The sequence below is a fragment of the Microcebus murinus genome, chromosome 4 (assembly GCF_040939455.1).
Source record: "Microcebus murinus isolate Inina chromosome 4, M.murinus_Inina_mat1.0, whole genome shotgun sequence".
Lineage (NCBI taxonomy): Eukaryota > Metazoa > Chordata > Mammalia > Primates > Cheirogaleidae > Microcebus > Microcebus murinus.
Window position 1 is genome coordinate 38,750,816 of NC_134107.1, and position 16,589 is coordinate 38,767,404.

A 16,589-nucleotide genomic window follows, 5' to 3' on the forward strand; every position below is an offset into this window, starting at 1 on the left:
ATAAAAAGCAATAATGTAGGATTGTAATGGGTGTTCATGAATCCCAGCCATGAGAGAAATCATATTTTATTCTGTGTATTTCCAGAGTTATGTAATAGTATTTATAAATTTTAAAAGCTATTATATTGGAAACTATTTCAAATATTAATTTATTAGGTGTGGTTAATAATACCATAAGTTTTCAGCTTTTAAGGAGATTAAGGTAGAAGGAATAGAAATTTCCTAAGATTAAAAAAAGCACAATTTCAAGTCATGTAAGCTGGTAGATTTGATGTACTGAATTTTAATGGGATTAATATAGAGATTTTCAGATAACCAAAGATACTTCAGAAAAGAAGACAGATGCTTGCATATGGCCCCACATGGTTAGCATTTAAAAAGTTTTATCTAAAATATTCAAATATCAAATTGACTTGTGAAAGAGCATGGAAAGAACAGTTACCTAGCTTACTTAGCACTATGTCTGAAAATGAAAAAGAATATAGTATTCTTGATATCTGAAAAAATCACTATGAAATAACAGTATAATATCTTCTACACACAAAAAATAAGACCAGTTCAAACATAGGCATATTTAATAGGTATAGAATATTAAAAATGAGTTAAAGATGAGTTAAATGTTAATTTATCTTATCCCTTCCTTAATCAGACCACAGATTGAATACTGCATTCAGTTCTGGAGCTTTCATTTTGGTGACAACCACTAAACTGGAGTTCAGAGCACAACATCTGAAGTGACTGCAGTATGGGAATACTATGTGATCTGAGGGAAGATGAAGGAATTAAAGAAGAGTAAGGGAAAATATGAATGATCATCTGTCCATATCTGTCCCAAAAAGGGGTATTGGACTTATTATGAGTAAATCTAGATTTGAGAACTTTTGACTAGTTTGATAGACACATCAGAGAAGCAGAGAGGGGTGGAGGAAATGGCAGAATAGGATGCTCTAGCAATCACATCCCCATAGAAACATCAATTTGAGCAAATATTCACATGTGGAAATATCTTCACAAGAGCTAAAAAAGAAACAGATGATATATCACAATATCTGGTTGTAGCACAGTAATAAGAAAAGACACATTGAAGATGATAAAAAGGATGGTTTTGCTATCCTGGATTAAGCTTAAGTCCATAATACAAATGAGACAACACAAGATCTGGAAAGTGGGGTACACATCTACTCACCATCAAATTGGTACTGACTGACTAAGACTATGGTTCTCAAAAAATGGTAGTGTTCAACAGGGATGGGGGGAGACTCACATCTTAAAGATGTGGTGAGCATTGTGGGGGGAGGGATTACCTCTATCCCTTTTTAGGGAGAGGCAAAGATATACACTGTAACCAAAATGTCTAAAAAAAGTCTGTTATCGGGAGGTGGGCAGGTGGAAGGGGGGAAGAGGGGAAGGGTATGTACTTACATGGTGGGTGCGGTGCGCACCACCTGGAGGCTGGACATGCTTGAAGCTCTGGCATAGCAGGGTGGGGGAGGGAGGCAGGGGCAAGATATGTAACCCTAATAATAATTGTACCCCCATAATATGAGGTAATTAAAAAAAGGATGATTTTATGTACCTGCCTCACCCCTCCCTCAACCCCAGGCAGCACAATAGAGATATTTTATATCTTAGATGAAAGAGAGAATTAAGCACAGGACTTTACCTCATACCCCAACATTGGGAACAGCACCATAAAACCCAACACTGGGCAGCTCTCTATGGCCTCAGACTCTAGGATGGTACCTATGGTATAGGATCCAACCCACCAGTTGGTACTCTGTAACACTGCGTACAAATGCTGGCTAGTACCAGTTGGTATGCTGCAGCCCTAGGCTTTAGTCCTTCAGGAAGGACTCATTTTCTGGTTTGTATTACGGGTGAGTCAGTTTAAGTGGCCCTGGAGTTTGGAAAACCCTTAACATCAGGTAGACCACAGAAGACCCAGGCTTCATGTCTGCCATGGCACTATGCCAACTTCAACAACATCAATCTTTGAAGCCATGCCAGATGATCTGTTCAGATTCTTTGGATAAACTGACTCTTGGGGTTCTCCTAGATAAGCCAGTCGGAGAACTAGAATTAGTACTTACTTTTTCAAATGTGTGAACATTGGTGCACAGCCATAGGGATCAAGAAAAATCAGGGAAACCTGGCATCACCAAAGGGATAAAATAAGGTATGAGTGACTTACCCTAAAGAGATGGAGATGTATGAACTGCCTGACAAAGAATTTGAAGCAACTGAAGGAGGCTCTGCAAACATCAATAAAATACTGACAAATAATTCAATGGAATAAGAAAAAATATATAGGTACCAGAAAATAAATTTAATGGAGAGGTGAAATAATAATAATAAATAAAATGGAAATCCAGGATCTGAAAATTGCAATAAAAAATGAAATAGAGAGCATCAATAGCAGACTAGATAAGAAGAAAGAATCAGCAAAACTGAAGACATTATTTGAATATATTTCATGGAGGAGAAAAATAAATAAAAGAAATGAAGAAAGCTTATATGCTTTATGGGACAAAATCAAAAAGCAAAAGTTCAAGTCATAGAAGTTTAGAAGGAGAAGAGAAAGTAAAAGGGGTAGATGGCTTATTTAAAAGAACAGTAGCAGAAAACTTTTAAAACCTGGAAAAAGATGTAAATAGTCACGTACAGAAAGATCAACAGTCTCAAATTGTATTCAATCCAATTAATACCACCCAAGTACATGTTATAATCAATCTTTCAAAAGTTAAAAAATAAAAGAGGATATTGAAAGAAGCAAATAACAAATAGGGGAGCTCGGATATGGCTGCCAGCAGATTTCTCAGTAGAAACCTCGCCATCCAGAAGAAAGTGGAATGATATATTCATTATGCTGAAGGATAAAAAATACAGAAGCCAGAAGTGCATATAGCTAAAAACTGTCCTTCATAAATAAAAGAGATTAAGTCTTTCTCAGACAAGCAAAAGCTGAAGGAATTCAGAACCACCAGAGCTGTCATAGCAGAAATGCTAAAGAGAATTCTTCAAGCTGAAAAATAAGAAGACTGATGAGTATCTGAAAACAGAAAATTCACTGGCAAAAGTATGTATATAGTTAAATTCAGAATACTCTCATACTGTATTGATGGCGTCTAAATCACTTAAATCTTTACTATAAAGTTTGAAAGACAAAACTATTAAAGTAGTTCTTGCTACTTTATAATGTAGTAATGTATAAAAAGATGCAAATTATGAAATCCAAATTTCAAAACACAGGGAGAGGAGTGGAGCAAAAGTGGAGAGTTTTTTGTTTGTTTGTTCATTTGCAATCAAAGTTAAGTTGTTATCAACTTAAAATAACTTGTTATGGTTATAAAATGATTTTTTGTAAGATTTAATGACTACCACAAAGCAAAATCCCATGCTAGGTTAACAAAAAATAAAAAGCAAGATATCAAAATATACCACTTAAGAAAATCATTTAACCCCAAAGGAAGGTAGCAACAGAGAAAGAAAGGATCTACAAAACAACTGGAAAACAATTAACAAAATAGCAATACTAAATCTTTGCCTATTAATAATTATATTAAATATAAATGGTTTAAATTTTCCAATCAAAAAACACAGTAACTGAATGAATTGAAAATAAGACCCAACTATATGCTTCCTACAAAAGACTCTCTTCACCTGTAAGGACACACATAGACTGAAAGTGAAGGGTGAAGAAATGTATTCCATAAAAGTTGAAACTGGAAGAGAACAGGAGTCACTGTGTTTAGATAAAACATATATTAAGTCAACAACTATGAAAAGAGACAAAGAAAGTCATTATATAATGATAGAAGAGTCAACTCAGCAAGAAGATATGACAATTGTAAATATACATGCACACATAGGAGTGCCTAAATATAAAAAGCACATATCAATATATCTGAAGAGACAGATAGACTTCAATACAATAAAAATAGGGGAGTTTAACACCTCACTTTCAGCAGTGGAGAAATCATTTAGACAGAAAATTAATAAGGAAACTTTGGACTTAAACTACACTCTTAGATTAGATGGGTTGCACCATCATATATAGAATATTCCATCCAACAGCTATAAAATACAAATACTTCTCAACTGCACATGCAACATTCTTTAGGATAGATCATATTTAAGGCCACAAAACAAGTCTTAGCAAATTGAAGAGAATTAAAGCCATATCAAGTATGTCTTCTGATACAACAGTGTAAAACTAAAAATCAGTAACAGAAGAACTTTAAAAAATTCAAAAATATGTGGAATTTAAACAGCATGCTCCTAAATAACCCAAGAGCCAATGAACAAATTAGAATGAAAATAAAAAAAAGAGAGACAAACAAAATGGAAACACAACATATGAAAATTCATAGGATGCAGAAAAAAACACTTCTAAGAGGGAATTTTGTAGCAATAAACACATCAAAAAAGAGGAATATCTCAAATAAACAACTTAATGCTACATTTCAAGGAACTAGAAGAGCAAGGAGGAAGAAAGCCCAAATTTAGTAAAAGGAAGGAATAATAAAGATCAGAGCAGAAATAAGTGAAGTAAAGACATGGAATATAGAAAAGATCAACAAAACAAAGAGGTTGTTTTTTGAAAAGAAACATAAAATCAACAAACATTTGGATAGAAAAAAAGAAGACAAATAAATAACAACAGAGATAAAAAAAGATTATTACAACTGATACAACAAAAATGCAGAAGTTCATAAGAAGCTATTATGAACAATACTAAACTAACAAGTTTGATGACTTAGAAAAAATGGATCTTGTTGAAATACAGATTCTGACTCCAAAGTTTGTGGGAGGATGGCATGGTGTAGGTATTTCTGAAAACTCCCATATGATGCTGATGTCGCTTCTCTATGGATCACACTTAGAATGCTAATCTTGCAGAGAGATTACCTAGACTTCTTTGCAGGTTGCTAGATCCTAATTAATAAGCATGTTATAAACACCTACAGTCTCAGGTTGGAAATATTTTCCTTCCTATTCTACTCTGGTAATAAAAAGTGACAAACTTTTCACAGAAAATACAAGTGACATTTACTACTGGGAATGTAATCTTTATTACAGTATGATTTAGGCATATACTATATATTTTTTGCCTTTGATATTAAAATTTATGAAAAAAATCCTCATATAACTATTTCTTAGTACCTTTTAGTAATATCCTTGGATTTTGCTTCACTGATCCTTGACTTTCATTAATATTGCTGAAAGTGAAATTCTTTACTAAGATGTTGCATCAGGGTCATAATTAACTGCAGTCTTTCAAAAAAATTAAATGTGGCAGGTAATAATTTGAAAAATTATTCAACATCCAAAGGCTTTTGTTTTGATTTTATGTCTTTGGTATTTCAGTTATAATGGAATCTTAATTAAATTAATCTTCATATTAATTTAATTACATCTTCAGATACTTGGCTACAAAGGTAAAGGATGTTGGCTTAAATGTTTAAATCTTTTGAATGAAAACATCTACAAACTATATCACTTTTTAACACAAGGAGAATTCTAAACCTTATTTAGTTTGACCACAACTGAATTTTATCTTTTAAGATGAAATGTAGCAGTCTCTTTTTCAGAAAGCTTCACTCACAAAATTTAGTAATGCTTTTTTTTTGCTAGATTATCGATTTCCATTTCAGTTTCATAAAATATATCGAAGAATAAAAAGCAAAATCTTTAAAATCCTTTACAATTCCTATAATATTAGTAGAATAGACATAACAATCAAAAACTCTTCCTACCCCATTCAAAGTTTCAAAGTATAGTAAAAAATGTCATTTCTATTTTCACCTTATATATCACCCTTATTAATATTCAAGTTAAAAACTTCAGTCAGTTTCAAAGAAAGAATCTGTGCCAATAAGTTCCAGAAAGTTAAAAGGGGCAAGCAGGAAGCTAAGAAAAATTACAAAGGTTCTACTTTTTGAACATAAGTTTTCAAAATATCTACCAATTAATGAAGAGCCAGGGGAGAAAACATATTAATTGGCTTGTTATAGATTGCATAGCAAATCATGATAATTTTAATTTGGAGCATGGATCTATCCTCCAAACTTTTTGCCCTGACATAGAAATCACTCTCTCCTTTGTAAGATAAAATAAAAGATATCTGACTTAGAAGAATTTAGGTTGACAGACGTGATTCACTCTGTTGGGGGAAAATGAAAGCATATATCCTTTGAGTTCAGATGTCAATCAATGAAAAACAATTCCTGTAAATAAATGGGTTCTTGTTATTTCATCTATCTTCCTGCCTGATTCAGGATGAGACTGTCACAAAAATATTTTAGAAAAGCAATCTTGGGATAGGTCCATGTCTCAGAAGCACAAGATGATCTGTCAAAAACCAGTTCTGTACCATTATAGTTTAATGAAAAATGGGAAAATAAAATTCTTCAAAACCCCATTGGGAAAGTAAACTTTTTGTGCTTCAGATCTATAGAAAATACATAAAAATACCCTGCCACTACTATATTTTTTACTCACATAAAATATATGTACAAAAATAAGTGTTGCTTAAGGCCCTAAGAAAAAAATGGTATCGTATTTACATATAACCTATGCATATCTGCCTGTGCACATTAAATAATCCCTAGATTACTTATAATACTTAATATAATGTAAATGCTATTAAAATAGTTACTATACTTGAGACTCTGTCTCTAAAATCATAATTGTTATACTGAATTATTTAGGGAATAATGACAAAATCTGTTTATGTTTAGTACAGACACAATTTTATTTCTGAATAAGTTTGATTCATGTTTGAATTCATAGATGCAAAATCCATGTATATGGAGGGCTGTAACTAGGAATTTTTCTTCTCAATATGATAGAAGCAATGTTTATGAACTATTTTTTAACAGATGTTCTATTTGTTCATTATATATTATAATGCTAACTCTTCAATGGTATTTTTGAATATCCTTATGGAAATTTTTTCTAAACCCTTTACTCTGTTTGCCTACCTAATCTGTTTTATTTGCTTACACCTGTGCAATACAATCCTGCCTATTATATACCAGGATATGTTCTTAGTGTATTGGAATGGGGCAGTAAACAAAATAGGCAAATATTAAATATTTGCCCAACATAGTTGATACTATTGTGGAGAGAGATAGTTACTAAAAAGAGATTAATTTAAAAGATAGTGATTAATGCTTCAGAGATAAATAAACCAAGGAAGGCTTAAGAATGGGAGGGATTAATTTTCTTAAGAATAGGCAGCACATATATCACTGAGATAATTATATATGAATAAAGGCATAATGAAGATGAGGAGTGTGCCCTCTGTATACTTGGGGAAAAGGGTAATAGGAAATGTAAAGAGACAGGAGAAAGCCCTGAAGCAGGAATATACCTAATGTGTTTAAGGAATACTCAGATGAACAGGGTGGGTGGGAAGAATTGAAACACCACTTTCTAGACAATTGTTAACAACTTTCATTTATACTCAGAAAATTAGGGAGCCATGGAAAGACTTTTGAGCAATGAAGTAATAATTCAACTTATGTATTAAAAGGATTATCTCTATCAGCATGCTAATAGTAGACAGGAAAAAAGAATAGGAGCAGGGAGATAATTTTGATACTATTCTAATAACTCAGGTATGAATATGGTGAAATAATATATATATTTGAAGGTAGACAGAAGTATTTTTTCATGAATCATGTATTGACTTGAGTGAGAGTAAAAAGTAAAAGTGACTTGAATGATTTGGCCTGAGAATTTCAAACATTTTCATTTTAAATCTGTCTTTGATATGTATAATTATATAATTGTATTAGATATAGATATAAATAGGTTGATTGTAGATATAAATGTGGCTTTATGAAAAAGTATTGTCCTTTTTATTTTTTTGAAAATCATTTTGACAATTCTTACCTCTCTAATATTGGACAAGAATTTTTATACTACCTTGTTAAAGTCTGTAAAAATTCTAATAATATTTTGACTGTATTGTTCTGAATATATTAATAATTTTAAAGAAATGGTTTTAGAGAGTAAAATTTTTTTATTTTTTTATTTTTTATTTTTTTATTTTTTTTTTTGAGACAGAGTCTCGCTTTGTTGTCCAGGCTAGAGTGAGTGCCGTGGCGTCAGCCTAGCTCACAGCAACCTCAAACTCCTGGGCTCGAGTGATCCTTCTGCCTCAGCCTCCCGAGTAGCTGGGACTACAGGCATGCGCCACCATGCCCGGCTAATTTTTTATATATATATATCAGTTGGCCAATTAATTTCTTTCTATGTATAGTAGAGACGGGGTCTCACTGTTGCTCAGGCTGGTTTTGAACTCCTGACCTCTAGCAATCCGCCCGCCTCGGCCTCCCAGAGAGCTAGGATTACAGGCGTGAGCCACCGCGCCCGGCCTAGAGAGTAAAATTAATTATTTACCTAGTCATGTGCTATTTCTATAGAAAATTTTATGTTTCTGTTGCCTAAACAGGGGTCTCTAAACTAAGATTAGTTTCAGACTATTTCCATTTTCATTGGACTGACCTTTTTATAAAAGAATTTTAATTAAATTAAAAATGGCATTGAAGTAAAAAAATGCAATTATATATATAAGTAAGAAACTAGAAACTGTGACCTATGTTCCTTTAATCAAAACAGAAATAAATAGCTTTGAGAATCTATCATAAAAAGTATTCTTTAATAATAAAATAATTTTCAATTAAAAGTATTAATAAGAATTAATAAGTCATTTACATGTTTTAAATAAGAAATCAAAGAAGAGAAATAATTAATACAATGGTCTTTCATACTATAGTATTCCTTTGTGGCCTACAAAAGTAATTTCTACTTGACAGACATAGTAATTAAGAAATATTCTACTCAATTATTACAGTTACTGTGAGGTTAGATTTTTAGATGATTTTAAATAAATGGAGAATGCAAATTACCTGGGGTAGTTGCAAATTGATGTAGTAATAGGAAGTCAATGAAAATATTTTAATCTATTTCATATCAAATGGGACTCAAATTTTTGAAAAATTGTGACATAATTTTTGTGTAGAAATAATTTTTAAAACTCCTCAATTGACCATGATTAATTTTATTTCTATAAGTGGTTATTCCTTCAATATATATATAATATTTAATATATATAAGTATATGTTTATATTTTAATAAAATTAAATACCTAGTTGGGTTTCACTCCACAGGGGGGAAAAAGTAGAAAGTTTAAAATTATATTGCCCTGAGAAAAATTTTCAATACTTCCAATGTACTTAAAATTGTATTTCCAAATATTTATTCCATTTACTAGTAAATAAAAATAAAATAAGCTTTATAAAGAAGTAAAAAATACTTTTTAATATTTAATCATTTAATAATTTAAGAGTGATTATAAGAAATTAAAAAGATTTTCATTGATCAACCTCCTATACCTGTATTAAAAAAAGAGACAATTTTTATGTATAAATTCTCACGTTCTCCATCCTTATCCTGTGTGTGTGTGCGTGTGTGTATAAAATTGGTACAGTTTCAATACTATAGCTTATTTCCTTAAAAGCTTTGCACTACTTTAAAAAAATATGCTCTCAAAATCACTGATTTAGTTACAAAAGGGTGGGGACAATTAAAAGCACAACACCATTTATACAAGTACCCAAAAATAAAATACTTAGATATATATAAATATATATGGGATTTATATGAGAAAAACTATAAAAGTTGACAAAAGAAGTGAAAAGCACTAAATAAATAGAGTAATATTCCATATTCACAAACATAAAGACTGAATATTGCCAAAATGCCAACTTGATCTACAGATTTAAAATCAAAACCATGCAAGTCCCATTTATTTATTTTTGTTGCTGTTGTGATTGCCTTTAGGATCTTCTTCATAAATTTGTTCCCCAGGAAAAGTTTATAGAAAATCTCCAACATTTTCTTCTAGAATTCTTATAGTTCCATCCTTAAGTTTAGTCTGTTATCCACTATAAGTTGATTTTTGTAAGAGATGAGGGCTGTGGATCTTGTTTCGGTCTCCTACATGTGGGCTATCCAATTTTCTCAGCACCATTATTGAATAAGGAATCTTTACCCCAGCATAAGATTTTGCCTCCAAAGATTAGATGGTTTATAAGGATGGTTTTATATCTGGGTTCTCAGTTCTGTTCCATTGGTCTATGTCTCTGTTCTTGTGCCAGTACTATGCTGTTTTAGCTACTAGAGTCTAGTAGTATAGCTTGAAGTCTGGCAAACTGATGTCTTCCAAATTAAAAAGCTTCTACACAGCCAAGGAAACTATAATGAGAGCAAACAGACAACCTACAAAATGCGAGAAAATATTTGCATGCTATATAAGCAATAAAAGGCTGGTAACTAAAATCTATAGAGAAGTCAGGAAAATTAGCAAAAAAATATAAAAAAAAACATTAAAAAGTGGGCAAAGGACATGAACAGAAACTTTTCAAAAGAAGGCAGATTAATGGCCAAACATGAACACCTCTAATTATCAGGGAAATGCAAATCAGAACACAATGAGATATCAACTAACTCCAGTGAGAAGGGCTTTTACCAAAATGTCCCCAAACAATAAATGTTGGTATGGATGCAAAGAGATAGGAACCCTCATATACTGCTGGTGGGACTGCAATCTAGTACAACCTCTGTGGAAAGTAATATGGAGATACCTCAAAGAGCTACAAGTAGAACTACCATTTGATTTGATCCATCAATTCCATTACTGGGCAATATCCAAGGGAAAAAAAAGACATTCTGTAAAAAATAAATCTGTAGGCCAGCCATGGTCATGGTGGCTCATGCCTGTAATTCTAGCACTTTGGGAGGCCAAGGCAGTAGGATCCTTTGAGCTCAGGAATTGGAGACCAACCTGAGCAAAAGTGAGACGCTGTCTCCACTAAAAAAGTAGAAAGAAATTAGCTGGACAACTAAAATATATATACATATATATGTGTGTGTGTGTGTGTGTGTGTGTGTGTGTGTGTGTGTGTGTGTGTGTATTTAGCTGGGCATGGTGCCACATGCCTGTAGTCCCATCTACTCGGGAGGCTAAGGCAGAAGGATTGCCTGAGCCCAGGAGTTTGAGGTTGCTGTGAGCTAGGTTGATGCCACAGCACTCTACCCAGGCAACAGAGTGAGGCTCTGTCTCATAAAACAAACAAACAAACAAACAAAAACCAAAATCTGCAGTAGAATGTTCATAGCAGTATAATTTGCAATTGTAAAGATGTGGAAATAACCCAAGTGCCCATCAATACATGAGTGGATTAATAAAATATGGTATATATGTACCATGGAGTTCTACTCAGCAACAACAACAAAAAAATGGTGATCTACCACCTCTTGTATTATTCTGGATAGAGCTGGAGCCCATTCTACTAAGTGAAGTATGACAAGAAAGGAAAAACAAGCACCACATGTACTTACCATCAAACTGGCATTAATTGTTTAACACGTTCACATATAGTAGTAACATTCTTTGGGTATCATGCAGGTGGGAGGGGGAGGAGGAGATGTGCATATTCACACCTAATGGGTGCAGTGCACACTGTCTGGAGGGTGGACAAGCTTGAAGCTCTGACTTGGGTGGCGCAAAGGCAGTATGTGTCACCTAAACATTTGTATCCCCATAATATGCTGAAATAAATCAAATAAATAAAACCCAGCAAGTTATTTTGTGTATGCCAACAAACTGATTTGAAAGTTTTTATGGAGAGGCAAAACATCCAGAAGAGTCAATGTAATATTGAAAAAAATGAACAAAGTTGAAGAACAGATACTGCTTGGTTTCAAAATTTACTATAAACCTATAGTAATTAAGACCGTGTGGTATATGTCACAGAGACAACATTGCTCAAACTGCAGAAGCAGGACATGGAAGCTGATGCCTTAATGTGATATTTTGGATCATGTAAAAACATTTAATTCTATTACTCACATAGAGTATCTTTTGATAAATGGTATAAATTGTATATAAATTATTTTTCCAAAATATTCAACTAATTACCTTAATATAACTAGCCAAATCTATTGTTTACTATTTTGTCAGTTTCACTAGCATAAATTCACTAGCATTAATTTCACTAGCATAAATTAAATGTATAAATAATTTTAGATTTTACTGGAATTTCTCTTCAGAGAGAGAACTTTGCAGACTTTCAAATATTTTAATAGTACATATTATTAATAGCCTAATCTTCATATTTGTGCCTTTTGTTCTTTTCTTTAAAAAATCTAAACTTTTTCTAATATGTTTTCCAAAGGCATTTAATAAATATATTTTTAATGTAGAAAATATCTTATTGATATTGCATTCTACCTCTCTGAATTTATTGATCAAATTGGGGAAAACTCACAAAGGGACAATGTTTAGTATTTATTTCTTTATTAAAGTATTCAATTAAGAACATTATAGGCTTTTCTATTATGTAAATTTTAAATTTTTATTAAAGTCTCACACTTTATTTTATATTGGTAATGAACAATTATTCTACCAGCTGATTTATTTTTAATATTTATCCATCAATGTGCATAGGAAAGATTATGCCAAATCTTTTTATTCTTTCTATATTTATTTTTTAATGAAATTATTACAATTAAGGAACAGTGTTCATGGCACATATTTGAAAATTATTTTTCAAACAGAAATAACATGTAATTAAACTAAGTTCTACTATCTTAGTTTATCTTTTATGACTAAATAATATGTATATATGAACTAGAGATATGTTTTGGACAGGATTTTTTTGATGATATAAGATTTTGATCATAATGATATATACTTACTTAAAAATGCTAAATATACATACAAATTTAGCAAGTCAATTTTATGGGAACTATCTTGTAAATTATTTTCTGATACATATCAAGAGTATTTTTATTAAATTATAGTAACTCATTTTAAATTTTATACGTTATTGATGTTGATCATAAAACTTACTTAATGATTTGATTATGAATTACTTGTGCTTGTGTCAAAAGCACTGCACATGCTCCATTACACTTCTCAAAGAAAAAACTTTTATTATTGTATCAGGCATTTACAATCTGTACCCCTGAGAACTTGGGGTTAATGGAAAGATTGATGATCCAGGTATAAGAATTATGTCAGGTTCTTCCAATAATTTATCTTGTGACATGAGGCAAATTACTTTAACATTCTAGACCTTGGCTTTCTAAATGAATGCATGTACCATGGACAAATGCTTGTGATCTGTGCAGCATGATTTCAGGAACCAAGACATCTCAGTACTCAGTGCTTCTGGTTTTAATGAAACTGAAACCAAACCTAGACTCTGGGTGCTGAAGGTAACCCAGAGAGAGCCAATCTGAACTCCACTCTCAGGACAATAATCACACTTTCAGTTGTTGATCCTTACCCAGACCAGGCCAATAAAATTAATATTGGGACTTGCTGAAATTGTTGGGAAAAACAAATCCTCTTCTTGTAGAGGTTTTGGATGGCATAAACTTTTAGTTGAAGGCTGGCGAACATCTTTGTCACAATCTAGAGAGTCAGGCTGAGAGTAAAGACAGGAAACAATGTGAAAAGAAATAATTTACAAATAGTAATAAATGTACAATACACTTTATTGTAAATTCTATACATCTAATTAATTCTTGTATAAGGTACTAATTAATTATTTTCCACACTTTCATATTATAGCCAGTCTATGAATGTAATTAATAAAAAGAATAATTCTGACATAAATATTGATTGATATTTTCACTTAATGCACAAAACCAAAGGGAAACAAGAAAGACATATAAAATTGTACTGTTCCTCATGTACATAAGTAACTATTTTACTGAATTACATGCAATTTTTGAATAATAGAAGAGTATTTGCACAATTTTATGGTATCTGGAGGAAGGGCATTGTAAGTCTTTACACTTTCAGTTTAATTTGCATTATTAATGTTTTCTTCAATACTCTACATGATTTACTCAGTAGACTCAAGCCCTGATTTATAGCATTTGTCAATTGCTGTTTTGTAAATTTGTAAATTTCCACATGGCCTATTTTATCCTACTGACAACATATTGAACATTTCACACTGGGAAGAGAGCTGTATTTTTACCATATATATAATAATCTCAAAAGTATAGATTATAGTAAATTTTGTAAAATACTTAGGAAATTATTATTTCTGAGTATGCATTACCTTTATTTTAATATAAGACATTTAAGTCTAAGTTTATGTAATTTAATTTTTAATAATGGGTATATTTAACAACTTTAAGTATTTACTCACAAATGTCCCTGAAATTTTAACAATTTCTACTCTAAGACTGCTATCTTTTTTAAGTCACAGTTCCTGGACTTTACAATGGATAGTTTTGAATATCAAATGAGACAAATTAAATTAATAAGAAAATTGTAATTCTAATCAAAAGGAAAAGCTCATTGTGTACTATAAACCACTGAAGATACTTAATCTTGTTTAACATCAATTTCCTTATATATAAAATAAGATTTATAAAATAATTCTTTTTATAAGAATACTTTCAGAATTAAATGAGAATCATGAAGCTCTTAGCATAGTTCACAGTTCATAGAGCATAAAAATCAATACTGTCATTACTATAATTACACTCATTTCCTCTGTCCTATAGTTAAGAACATTAGCGGATGAACCTTACTTCACTGTCATGGAACTCCAGCCAGCTTCTTCTAATCCTTAGCTATCTGGTCACTCTAAACGTGTGAGTAGCCCGAGTATTTCAAAGTGCTTCCTTGCATGTATTATCTATTGTCTAGGTATTTACCCACAATACTATGCCTGGGAGATTTTGTCACTGAATTAGGGAGTTTATGTGCCATGAGACAGATCAATTACTGAGAGCCAAGCAAAAAACCATTATAAATAATCTATCTATTCGATTTTTAAATGTGACTCAGCATTATCACTCTGCTTTGGAGCCTTGTAGTTAGTAAGACTAGAGTTGTGTGGATTGATTCAGAATGGAGATTTATTCAAGATGTAGCCTATATTCCTCAATAGTGTGCCAATCACAGGATGAAATTACTCATTAGAAGATCTTTCATTTAATAGCCTTTTTCTCCAAATTCCAGTTAAAAGTGGACAAAGTAATTTTACACATATACCATATTCTCAACTGTACTTTTAAATGCAAGTTGTTACAAAATATTATTCCTAAAAAGAATGACTTTAATTTGTTAAAAAATAGCTTAAATATAGATATTTAGTATATTAAATATTAAATTTTTACATGGTATCTTATTAGCTCATGTCTGGATTGAGTCTTCATTTCTATAATAAAACATTTCCCACTTTTAAAATTTCACACTCAGGTATTTTAGGTAATCTGTTTGAAATTATACTAATTAAATATCATCATTCTGACTTAATTCTGATTCACTAAAGAACAGTTTATTAGATTCAAGTCCTTTTATGAATCTTCAATTCACTTTGCCAGTAGAATTAAAGTATACCGTGTATGAATTTTCTTTCCCAAATTGCTTTTACTATATGCATACTGTACTAGAACAATAGTTAACATAAGTAAATAAGAAAGGTCAGGTTATATTATAAGGGTTATAAAAATTAGAATAATTGTTCCACAGTCATAATTCCACCATTTGCAGAGGCCATAACCTTCAGGTAATCATTTTTCATCTATACATTTTCAATTTTTTTAAAAAAGTATATCAACATTATAAAATACAAAGTAAAATAATAAAAATAATGTACAATAAATAATTATGTGTGTACGATTATGTACGATAAATTATGTATGAAAATAATTATAAAAAAATAATGTGTGTGCATATTTATAGACACACACATACATACACATTCACAAAATGAAATAAAAAGTGCTTGGCACAAGAATTTCATAGATTCCAAGACATATATTTAAGTTTCTTTTGGGAAAAAAATGATAATAGAGGAAGATTGATGTTGTTAAGAGAGAGGATAGATGAAAGGCACAACAAAATAGAAGTACATATTTTCTTTTGAAAGCTTTAGCAAATAAAGTACGGCAAAGAAATCCTAAGCCTTTGAAGTGAATTCAGTCTAATGGGAAACAAACTTGACATTTTTGTAAGATGGAGCTAATTTTGGCAGGTCAGAAAAGTTTGGAATGTACTCATGAGCTCTAGAATCTAATCAATGTTCACAGAGCTAAGGATATATTTCCCAGTATGTTATGAAAAGTAATTAAATTTCTAACTGCTTTGATAGAGAGAACAGCCAAATATTTGCAGTAGGGCACTCTGGTAGATTAGATTATTGAAAAAAAATATGTATTGACTTTCTTTCCTCTCCCCTCCTCTATAGAATGGTTATTTTACCAGTTGGATTAGCCATGTATCTTTCTGTCTTCAATGGGATGTTGGTACATATGAGATGAATAACAGCTTAAAACATGTGTGTGGGGAATTGGACTTGTCTTTTGCAACTCTTCTACTTCCATGAGAAAGTAACTGTTCCTCAGGTAGTCACTAACCCTTCAACCTGGGTCCTAAAATAAATACATTCTGAGCAGATCTGAATGAAACTTATAGACAGTGAAGGAATCTATTATACAACTGTATTGAGAAAGTTCTGAAGGGTTGTTAAAGAAGGGAAATTTAG

The 16,589-nt window shown here is 31.6% G+C and overlaps 1 long non-coding RNA gene across 1 annotated transcript in view; it reads right to left on the reverse strand.

The window, feature by feature from the left end:
- Positions 1-12,743: 12,743 nt before the first annotated feature.
- LOC142870468 (uncharacterized) overlaps positions 12,744-16,589 on the reverse strand; it is a 45,663-nt gene continuing 41,817 nt past the window's right edge. Inside the window, exon 7 of the long non-coding RNA XR_012918833.1 lies at positions 12,744-13,505. This is a non-coding gene — a long non-coding RNA (uncharacterized LOC142870468). The remainder of the gene's footprint in view (positions 13,506-16,589) is intronic.